Source organism: Malus sylvestris, chromosome 13 (genome assembly GCF_916048215.2).
Source record: "Malus sylvestris chromosome 13, drMalSylv7.2, whole genome shotgun sequence".
NCBI lineage: Eukaryota > Viridiplantae > Streptophyta > Magnoliopsida > Rosales > Rosaceae > Malus > Malus sylvestris.
Window position 1 is genome coordinate 19,652,930 of NC_062272.1, and position 11,364 is coordinate 19,664,293.

Below are 11,364 nucleotides of genomic sequence, written 5' to 3' on the forward strand. Positions count from 1 at the left end.
GTTTTGATGGATTGTTTTGGATGGGTTTCTTAGAATTAGAATAGCAGAGAATAGAGAGAACTTGGAGTTGGTACTGACGGTTTCAAGGCTGTGCAAAATGCAGCAGCCATAATTTCATTAAGTAGATGAGTGATTGAAGGGTATGGTGCATTGTCATAACTCATACTCTTTTTTAGAGAGTGATTGACAAGAGACTTAAACAAGTATTTCTACCTTACTTCTCCAGATTTAATCCTACCCCTTCATTTGGGTTTAAGTGATTTAATCTGGAGTGTACACTTGTCACTCACGCACTCACACATACATTCAAATTGAAACTAACTGTTGGAGACTAAAACCATTCATTTCTTCTTTCTTCTTCGATTCAGACCGAATCCAAGCTCGGGAGTTCCTTGCTGCCTTCGATCCCTCAACTTCAGAAGCTGTTTAGCTTCCAACACTCCCTTCTAAACTGCTTCTGGGAGTCAATCCACTAGCCCTAAAGCGCTTGTTCTTACTACGAAAGATAACTCGATGCATATCAAGTCGTGGTCTTCTGAAGTATCTTGGGAAGTGACAGATTTTGGTTGACTAAGTACGAAGAAGAAGGCGTGTACGTCGAGGATTCTTATCTCGAATCCTTCGCACCATGTTCATGACAATTCACCGGTCTCGTTTGAGCTTCTTGGTGATCACATCTGTAGCAGAGCTATGCCTTGGAATGGCATCTTGTCAACTACTGGAGAAGCTGTCTTTACTGAGTTTTATTGGGAATGGCTTGAAGATGTCTTGAGCCTATCCAAAGATGTGCCTACCAACGTGGGCCTTTATCACTTCGTGTACACATCTTTGTTTAGTTATGATCGTCATCCTTTCATCCTTCGTGCGTTCTTTGAGCATTGGTGTTCAGCAACCAACATACTTCACACGGCTCAAGAAGAGATGTTGATTTCACTTTGGGATCTCCCCAAGATAGGAGGTTTGTTGATCCAAGGTAAGTTTTACGACAAGGTTGTTCCTAGCGTGGAGAAATTTTCTCATTGCAATAGCCGATGATTGCTTGCGAGTTGCCACTATTTGTTTTGTGGATATCACAAGCTTTCCCATGAGGCTCAGGGTAAGTATGGCATGAAGATTTCTTCATGGATTGGTTTTGGTATTAAGATGCCATGAAGTACAAAAGACTTCGAAGAAAAGTGGCCGTAATAAGACCACTAAGCCAAAGAGAGACTCAGACCCGTTAGGTGCCATTGGTTCAGCTAGATGTCGTGCCCCTGCTGAGTTGAAATTGTTTGAGGATCTTAGCATAGCATCAGAGCATGTGGAAGAATCTTACCTAGCCGCTTTTTTAGCTTGTTGGCTTTGTAAGTTTGTTTTCCCCAAAGACGACATCAACTTTATCCACCCCGAAGTCTTCAAAGTGGATAGTAAGATGGCTGCAGGTGAATCTTTCAGCCTTGTTATTCCAGTTTTAGCTAGTATTTATAATAGCTTGAGTGTTGTTTCAAACTCGATGAACATTGAAGATCGTGCTGTTGTACTTCTCTACCATTATGTGTACGGTTGGTTGGGTGAGTACTTTGGCACTCATTTTTCTTCGTCGACTTTAGACAAGTTGGGGCATTTGATGATAAAGTATTCTAACGTGCTTTCTACAAAGAGCCTTGATGATTTGCAAGCGTAAGCGTTGTTTATAAGCTGTGAAGGTTTGAGAATGGATCATCTGGCAAGGGTTGGCTTGGCGTGGCGAGGCCTCATAGATGATTCACACCTTCATTTCTCATACTTGTCTTATCTTACAAGTTTTCGCTCGGGGTATGTTTCTTTGTGGCAAGGAGACCAATGTATTGTTCAACCGTATAGTTTTCACCATTTCAGTAGGCAATTTGGCTTTGTCCAACATGTGCCTGGCAAGCTGAAGGAAGACACACAGTCAAAATCCTTGCAAGCCGTGTATATGCATTGGGAGTCTTGTACCCGTGTATGCACAAATGCTTCTATCATCCAGCCAGCCAAGGATGAGTTCAAGAGTAATCTAGTGACCCGTGCCTACATAGGTTGATGGTCAAAGGTACACGATGAAGAAATGGGGACAACAAGTTGCACCAATTTTTCTCATTCACTCAATGATGCATCGAGAGAGGGTTGTTCTGCGGTTCCTACGCAGCTGGTACCTTTTGATTGAGCGAGTGCAGCTCATTTGCAAAATGGACTTACGACTTTAGCTCATCAACGCCCGTGCTTGTCTTCTTAACATTTGGATGCTTCTGAAGAGGCGGGTGACGAAGTTGACTAGCATGAAGATAAACTTATTTTGCGGCAGCGTCAACAAGTTTTGAACAAGTGACCGCATGAAGGTACTCTGGATGACAGCGACATTAATTTTCGTCATAAGAAGAAGAAAATGTTTAGGCCTCCTCAGTTTGATGGCCATGTGTTACTTGAGAAAGATGTATGTATTTCCTTATTTCTTGTGATTTTTTGTGCTTTCATTGGTTTAGCTTTTGTTTCTAACACCTTTCTTTGTCTTGTTTAGGCTGGGCCTTCTTGTTCTTTTGACTTGGCAAACATGGGTGTTCATTCCTTTACGGAGATGTTATTTGGAGGTAATCTACTAACAAACGAGGAGATTGAGGATCCACCCGGTGCAGAGCTTGTTCCAAAATCTGCCAAGTTGCCTAAGTTTGTTGTGTGTAGGTGAAGGTATGCAAGAGCCCATCATGCATCCAACACTTTTACCAACTAGCTTCGAGATCTCTTTTAGAGGGTCAAATCTTAGTGGCATTGAGCAGCTTATCCATTGTATCAACCTTCGCGCAACCATGGATATCAAGAGCCATATTGAGAAGAGGATTTCAAAGTGCCCATTGAAGGACCTTGCGTTACTCAAAGAGGACTTATCGAAGCTTATTTCTACGATTAACAACCTTAACGTTGATTCCTCACTCTTGAGAGTCAAGATTGCCGAGCTTATGGCTACCTCAACTAAGTATTCTTGTTTGCATGTTGTTTCCTCAAAGAAGTTGAATCCAGAGGTTAGAGTTCAGCAACTTGCGGTAATAGGCTTATTAATTGCCCAAGCTCAATCTTCGTAGCAATTCACTTGAGAAGGTTATTAAGCCACAATGACTTCTTTGGCTTCTGTCCAGGCGAGTCTAGAAGCGTTGGCACATGAGTGAGAGCAGTTGGAAATCGAAGCATCATGACTTCAAGGTGTTCTCTCGGAGTAGGAAGCTACACTTTCTCAACATCAAAAGAAGATTTCAAGCCTAGAGCAAGAGAAAGGCATGGCCATGGAAGTGCCCACCTTGCCTCCCATAAATGTAGAGACTTTGAAGACTTTGGAAGGCTTGCTTGAAGATCATTGCCGTAGTTTTAGGGACATAACTTTTAAGTAGTATCTTCCATTTTTTGTACTTTAAGCCTTCTTTGTTTTTTGCTCTTTTTGTATTAAGGCTTTGTAGCCAAATTCTTCCTTTAAAGAAATAAAGTATTTACATTTTGAATTTGCTCTTTATTCTTCAAAGTGTTTGTGTTTTTTGTGATGATGTGACTGTACTTGAAGTTTTGAAGTTTCAAGTTGCCTACCTACCCTCAATTGAGGAGGGATCAAGTCATGAAGTAGTTCAAAGGAGTGATGGATTTTTTTTAAGGTTTTGGCGGTTTTGGTGGTGATTTTGATGATGATTTTGATTTTGATGATGATTTTGATTTTCTTTTGCCGTACATAGTTTATGCTCTTGCGGGTTAGGAGCGTTGGGTGTCAGCTTTTAAGCTCGTGCAAACAAGGAGCATTAGGTGTCACCTTTTAAGCTTGTGTGAACAAGGAGCATTGTTGCTGTGTGCAGTTTAGGCTCGTGCATGCGAGAAGCTTTGTGTGTCACCTTTTAAGCTCGTGCGAACTCGGAGCGTTGTACCGTGTGCAGTTTAGGCTCATGTAGAGGAGGAACATTGCTTGTTTTGTTCAGGGGTAGTAATGCTTCAAGAATCTACCATTTATAGGGCCGATCTTTAAGCCATCTTCCGCCATGATTAAGTAGGCACCATTAGTGTAGACCTCTTGTATTGCGTAAGGTCAATCCCACTTTGACGTGAACTTGCTTTTTGAATTGTGAGTTGTGATGATGGGCCTTCGTAATTCCAAGACAAGATCTCCAATTTGGAAAGACCTTGGGCAAACCTTCTTGTTGAATGCCTTGGATAGCTGTGCTTAGTAGTATTCCAAGTGTTGTTAAGCTTCGAGCCTCTTTTCGTCGAGTGCTTCCAGCTCTTGAAGTCGTAACTTTGTGTTTTCCTCTTCAATCAAGCATTCTTGTATAGCCATCCTTAGTGAGGGGATTTGACTTTCGAAAGGTAAGATAACTTCCTTGCCATATACGAGAGAATAAGGCGTAGCATGGGTAGGAGTCCTATGTGTCGTCCTATATGCCTAAAGTGCTTTGTTTATTCTTTCATGCCAGTCTCTCTTTGTTCGGCCGATTACCTTCTTTAGGAGGTTGCACATCGTTTTGTTGAATGATTCCGTAAGACCGTTGGCCAGAACATGTTACATAGAAGACTTACGCTTTGAACTTGTATTTCTCGCAGAGCTCGTCCATTAGTCGATTGGAAAACTATTTTTCGTTGTCAGTGACGATGTAGCAAGGTAAACCATATATGTGGATGATATGCTCCTTGATGAAATGGACAAAAAATTCCTTCATGACTTCCCTTAGGGGTACGGCTTCAGGCACTTCGAGAAGTAGTTAGTTGCAGCTAGGATGTAGGCTTCTCTTGCAGATGATTTTGGTGTGATTGGTCCCACGACGTCTAATCCCCATGTATCAAATGACCATGAAGCAACCATAGGGTGTAATGGCTCAGACAGTTAATGTATGAAGTTGGTGTGGAATTGGCAGGCTTGGCATTTCTTGGCATATTCCAGGCAATCATTCACCATGCTTGGCCAGTAGTAGCCCATTCTTTTGAGCTAGAAGTGTAGCTTTGGTCCAGATGGATACGCTCCACATACGCCTGAGTGTGCTTCCTCTATGGCTTGATTTGCTTCTTCCTTACCTAGGCATCTTAGAAGTACTCTTTCAAAAGAGCATCAGTAGAGTGTTCCTTTGTAGTAGAGAAAGTGAGGTGCTCATCGACGTATTTTAGAGCGGTGTCTAGGATCGTCCAGAAGCTTTCCATGCTCCAAGTAGTCGATCAGCAGCTGTCTCCATTCTTCAGTGTTTACTAAAAGTACTAAGATGACGTTTATGTCATCTAGTAACATTTCAATGATGAGTAGGATCACCCATCTTTAGCAAAATGGCACGTCTACAGCTTCATCGTCTCCTAGCGCCATACTCGAACTTTTGTAGCAATTGAGTTTCTAGCCGAAAATATGTGACGAGATCATCTTCTTTACTTCATATTAAGTCAATAGTTGATTGATTATGAGCCTGGAGTCGCTATACACTTCTAGTGTTGTGATTTCCATGTCGATCGCCATTTGGAGTCCAATAATCAATGATTGGTACTCAGCAACGTTGTTGGAACATAGCTTGCTTAGTCTGAAGGAATAGGGTAGCACTTGTGTTTGTGGTGACATGAACACAACTCATGCCCCCGCTCTGTCTGCTCATGTGGATCCGTCGAAGAACATAGTCTATGTCAGGAAGATGTCAATGTAGAATACCTCCACGTGTCCCTTGACGGCTTTAGCTGAGATGTTGATGATCTTATACTGATTGAGAAGCAATGCCCATTTAGTTAGTCGCTCTATCAAAACTGGTTTAGACATGACATATTTGACTAGGTCGGCTTTAGCAACCAAATGGATGGTGTAGGCATGCATATAGTGTCTTAGCTTTTGGACGACAAAGACTAGGGCAAGGCACATCTTCTTGATCGGTGAGTAGTTGAGCTCGGCACCAGTGAGAGTTCTACTTAGGTAGTAGAGTGTTATTTCCTTTTGGTGAAGTATTTTATTGTAGTAGTAGAGCTCGGCACCAGTGAGAGCGTCTGATGAAGGCTAACCGCCCTTGTAGACTTTTCAGCTCGTGTATATTCCTTGGCTCAGGCATGCTTTGAATTGCCTTAATTTTTGATTGGTTCACTTCAATGCCACGGTGCTTGACAATAAAGTCGAGGAACTTCCCAGAGGTGATGCCAAATGCACAATTCAACGGGTTCATCTTGAGGTTGTAGTGTTGTAGTTTGTTGAACACCATTCGTAAATCCTTCAAGTGATCAGATCTCTTCTTGGTCTTGACAACCATGTTGTTTATGTAACACTCTACGTTTTTGTGTAGCATGTCATTGAAGATCTTTTGCATTGCATGTTGATATGTAGCCCCAGCGTTCGTCAAGCCAAAGGGCATTACCTTGTAGCAGTAAATACCTTCTGGAGTGCGGAAGGCTGTTAGTTCCTCATTTTCTGGAGCCATGCAGACTTTATTGTACCCAGAGGAGCCCTCCATGAATGATAGTTCATCCTGGCCAGTGGTCGCTTTCGCCATGATTTTGATGATTGGCAAGGGAAAGTCATCCTTTGGGTAAGCATCGTTAAAGTCTCGGAAGTCTACGTAAACACGTATTTGTCTAGATTTCTTAAGAATAATGATGATGTTGGAGATTCACTTAAGGTATTGCACCTTTCGAATGAAGCCTGCTTCGATTAGCTTGTCAATCTCAGCTTCAATTTATGGGATGAGCTCAGATCGATAGCGTCTTTGAGTTTGCTTTATCGGTCGTGTTCCGGGCTTGATTGCAAGATGATGCACGATAAAGGTAGGGTTAAGGCCGGGCATTTCTTTGTAGGTCCAAGCAAAGACATCTTTGTACTCCAATAGCAGTTGGTAGTACTCCTCGTTCTCGTTCGCACTTAGCAGTGCACTTACAAAGATAAACTTCAGCTCTTCATTTGTGCGTAAGTTAAGCTCCTTGAGATCATCTACTGTGGCTTGCCCCCCATCATCGAGATGTGGTGGCGCAACAGTGACGTCATTTTCGGGCATTTCATCTTATTTGTCTTCTTAGATCGTGATATGGAAGACGTTTTGCACCTCCTCTTTAATGCAGTCCCCTAGGGCTTGTTGGCTTGAAGATTGGCCGGTGTAAACGGTGGTGCGCCTCTTTACCTTCAGTTGTCTTTTTGTGTCGACTTCAAAGTTGCTTGGTGTTTTATCCTTGAAGGAATCGATCTTCGAACGTCGTCTTTTTCTACTAGATTGTTGAGCTTTTCTTTATTTGGCGTCGTCTTCCTCTTTTTAGAAGGCTTCTTGGTTTCTTCAAGTCTTTCCAAGGCCGACCGTCGTGGAGGAGAGCTAGCAATGTCGATTTGCTTCTTAGATTTTGACAACCTTTTGAACACAGAGCTTTAAGGTGTTGACCGCTAGCATTTTTTACTTTTCTTGAAATCTTCACGGGCGTATTTGGTGTGAAGCCAAGTCCAGCTTTGTTGTTGTCAACTCTGTAACCATGCTCATTTAACTTGTTTTGAGTCTCGGTGAGGTCACATTCTTTGTCGTTAACGGTGTTTGAAATTCTTTCCAAGATTTGAAGGGGAGGCAAAATCGTACCCAGCCTTTGACATGAATTTGTAGGCGTTTGGGTGCAAACCTTCTTCGGCCCTCTTGGTTAGAAGAGAGCTTGGTTCCGCCCTCTTTGGTAAAGGTTTTACGAAACCTTGTGGTGGTTTTCAAACTTTATCGTCACCTAGTTGTGTTAGAGGTAAAACTATATTTGTCTTGAGCAACTTTACATCATCCTTGTGTAGCCGTGTGTCAGCTTTGCTTGTTCCAGTTTCGAACGGGGATTGCCCCTTCTTTCTTCTATACATCGGGATGTATTGGAAGATGGGTGTGTTTGGTCCTTTTAAGGGCGTTACACTCCCTTTGGTTGTTGTGGGTTTAGCAGGCTCATCATCATCTTTGTTTGAAAATGGCATGGCTTCCCCTTCTTACTTCTTGGGCATGGCTTGCCACTCCTATTTCTTAGGTGCTGCTTTGCCTATGGATTTGATCTCATTTGGAAAAGCTTCGGTCACCATTTCTTCATATATGTAGAACTTGGTGTCCGTAATGTATGATTCAGCTTCGATGAATGGCTTGGTGTCACTTTGTATCACCTTCACCCTTTCTCGGTAGAACTGTAAGCATTGGTGGAGGGTGGATGACATTACTCTATTCTCGTGGATCCAAAGCCTTCCTAAGAGTAAGCTGTAAGAAGTTCTTGCATCAATCACGTGGAATAGCGTGCTTGTTTTAAGTTTGCCAATGGTCATCTCTACTCGGATCATGCCCATCGCTTTTTGTCCTTCTTGGTTAAAACCTTGGATTAGGAGGCGGCTTCGGGATAGTTCATCCACATTGATGTCAATTGTGGTTATTCTTGACTTTGGCATGATCTTTATGGCCGACCCACCATCCACGAGCATGCGATTGATTTTGGTCGCTTGCCCCCAGTGATGGTTATGTAAAAGGAGTCATGTAGTTTGAGCATGGACATGAGTGGTTATATGTCACTTGGAGAGGCATGAGATTAAAGGATCCAAACACGATTGTAGTAGTATGTGTTACGGTCGTGTCTTCCAGGTTGAGTTTGATTAGCCCTTGTTGTGCCAGTTTCATGATGAGCTCCTTAAGGACGAAGCACTTGCCAGTTGGATGATTTACGATACGATGGTATTTGCAGTACCTAGGATCATTAACGCGATTCATCTCTTCGGGGTGATTGCATTCAGGTAACTTAATCACCTTCTTTTCCAGCAAGTCGTCTAGCATTACAGCCACGTCAGAGTCAGGAAAATGGTACATCTTCTGCTCTAGTTCCAGCAAGTCGTCTAGCGTTCCACCCATTTTAGGCACACCAAACGTTGGAAGGACGCCTCGTCCCACTCTGTTTCGTCCCGTCCCACGTACCAAACGGTATCTCAAGGTGTTTTTATACCTGTCTTGGGTGCGAGAAGGCCCAATCTTCTTCATTTTGTTTTTGGAGGAGATCTTAACGGGCACAGAGGAGGTCTTGATCGGGGTAGTGTTGACGGTAAAAGCTTCATTGGCAGGCTTTTTCCTAGTCTTGTCTACATTTGGGGTGAACACCTTATCCTTCTTAAAGTCGGTGATCGGCTCATTTTTCTTATGATTAGCGATACTCAACTCCATGTCGTGGGACCAAGTTGCCAACTCCTTAAATGTTCTCGTCTTTATGCCTTGGATGATGTAATGTAGCCCCCAGTGCATGCCTTGAACATATATCTCAATGGTAGAGGTTTCAGAAAGCCGGTCTTTGCAATCCAAACTTAATGAACGCCATCTATTGATGTAGTCGATGATAGGTTCATCCTTCCATTGTTTCATACTTGTTAGCTCTAACATGCTTACGGTGCAGCGGGTGCTATAGAAGCGATTAAAGAATTCCCTTTCAAGCTGATCCCAACTATTGATAGATTTAAGCTCGAGGTCGGTGTACCAGTCAAAGGCGTTACCTTTTAGCGAGTGCATGAATTGTTTGATGAGGTAGTCTCTCTCCGTCCCAGCATTGTTGCAGGTTTCAATGAAATTGGCAATATGTTGTTTAGGATTGCCCTTCTCATCGAATTGCATGAATTTGGGCAGCTGATAACCCCTTGGCATCTTCAAAGCGTCAATCTTCTTGGAGTAAGGCTTTGAGTACAGAATGGAGTCATGCGAGCTTCTTTCATACTACACCTTGATGGTGTTTGTGATCATATCTTTTAGCTGTTGGATAAAGAGAGATCCTATGAGCGTCGCAGCGCTGTCCACCTCTAGCTTCTCCTCAACTTTCTCCACCAGAGCCTCATTCTTTTCGTCAGTTTCCTCATTTGGTGGATCAACTTTCGGGTCAGCTTTCTCGTTGTGCTGTGCCTCTAGACAGTTGACGAGTGTAGCAATCAACAAGTCTTTTTCCTCCACGGTTCTTGTCAGCCTTGCGATTGCTTCGCTTATTTATGCCAGCTGCTCCTTGATGGAAGTCGCATAAGTAGTTATGACTTGCATAGCTATGGGATATGAACTATTGCTTGAGTCGGCATCGGAAATCAACGACTCGGAGTACCTCCTCGAGCTTTCCTGTCTTGGCGCCTTTATCGAGGCCAAGGTGATCACGGGCTCATGCCTCGGGTGCTATTACTCATTCGGCAGGGTTGATGTAGGGGTGGAAGGCATGGTAGAGAGAGCTCTTTCCTTGCTTCAAGTTATGACGCCCAAAGTGCCACCACTTGCGGCAAGGATGTTCTTATTCTTCTTGTTGGTTACTGGAACAACTTGATCCTTTCTTGATGCCATTTGTGCTTTTTGTGAATTTGAAGACAGAGATGAGAGACAGAGATGTCCCACCAGGCGTGCTAAATTTGTAAACACAAAAATTCCGTATCGAATGAAACGAGAACACGTGTACAAATTAGATTTATATTGATTTGAATTTATAGGGTTACAAGCTCTGTTTACAACTTTCCTCTGATTTAGTCTTCAAATTTGATGTAGATGCATAGGTTGTTGATCGAAGGGTCACGATGACTTGATCTCGGATGAACGATTGAACGATTACTCCAAGTTTTGAGCTTGAAACAATGCGTGGATGGTCTTCACCTCAGGTTTAGGGTTACGACAAAGGTAGAGTTAATGTAGGACCTTGTTGATTCAAGGGTCTTTGCGACTTAATCTTGAATCAAACGTCATTACAAGTTTTGAGCTTGTAACAAAATCTTGAAGAAATCAGCACAAGTGCTTGTTGATTCTTCAAGGGAATGCTTTGGCTTTGGTCAAAAGAAATCTTCGGCTTTGGTTGTGCGTTCTTCAAAGAGAGCTTTGACAGCGTATTAGTCTTCAAAGATTTGTGCAGAGGTTCTTCTGAATGTCAAATTTTCGACCCTTATACTTGTTTGAGGGCCTTGTATTTATAGACCTCCAAAGCCATGCTTTTGGGGTGGATTTGGCTTTGATTTGTATCTTGATTCATCCATGGGAGAATTTAGGCAATGTTTTGTGTCTTAATTTCAACCACTTTCCCTTGCCCGACCGAATTATGGGGCTTTGTTGCCTATTTTGTGAGAAATCTTTAATTCTTGCATGTTTTGTGAAGATGCTTTAGCTTTCTTTCCGATTTTTAGACATTTTGGACCCCTTGCCGATTTTAAGGAATATTTTCTCCCTTTTGCCAAATTTTGGGGAAGTTCTGAGCTTCCTTTGCTTGATTTGTGCCACATGTCATTGATGACTTGTCCATTTGTGATGAGTCATATGCCACATGGAGCTTTGTGATGCATCATTTGCATGCAACCAAATTTACATGTCTACAATGGTTGCCAAATTTCATTTTGCTAATAACCATATCCTTTGCCTTTAATCAGCCATTCATACTCTCCCTTTGTCACTTACCTTTGAGCTGGCG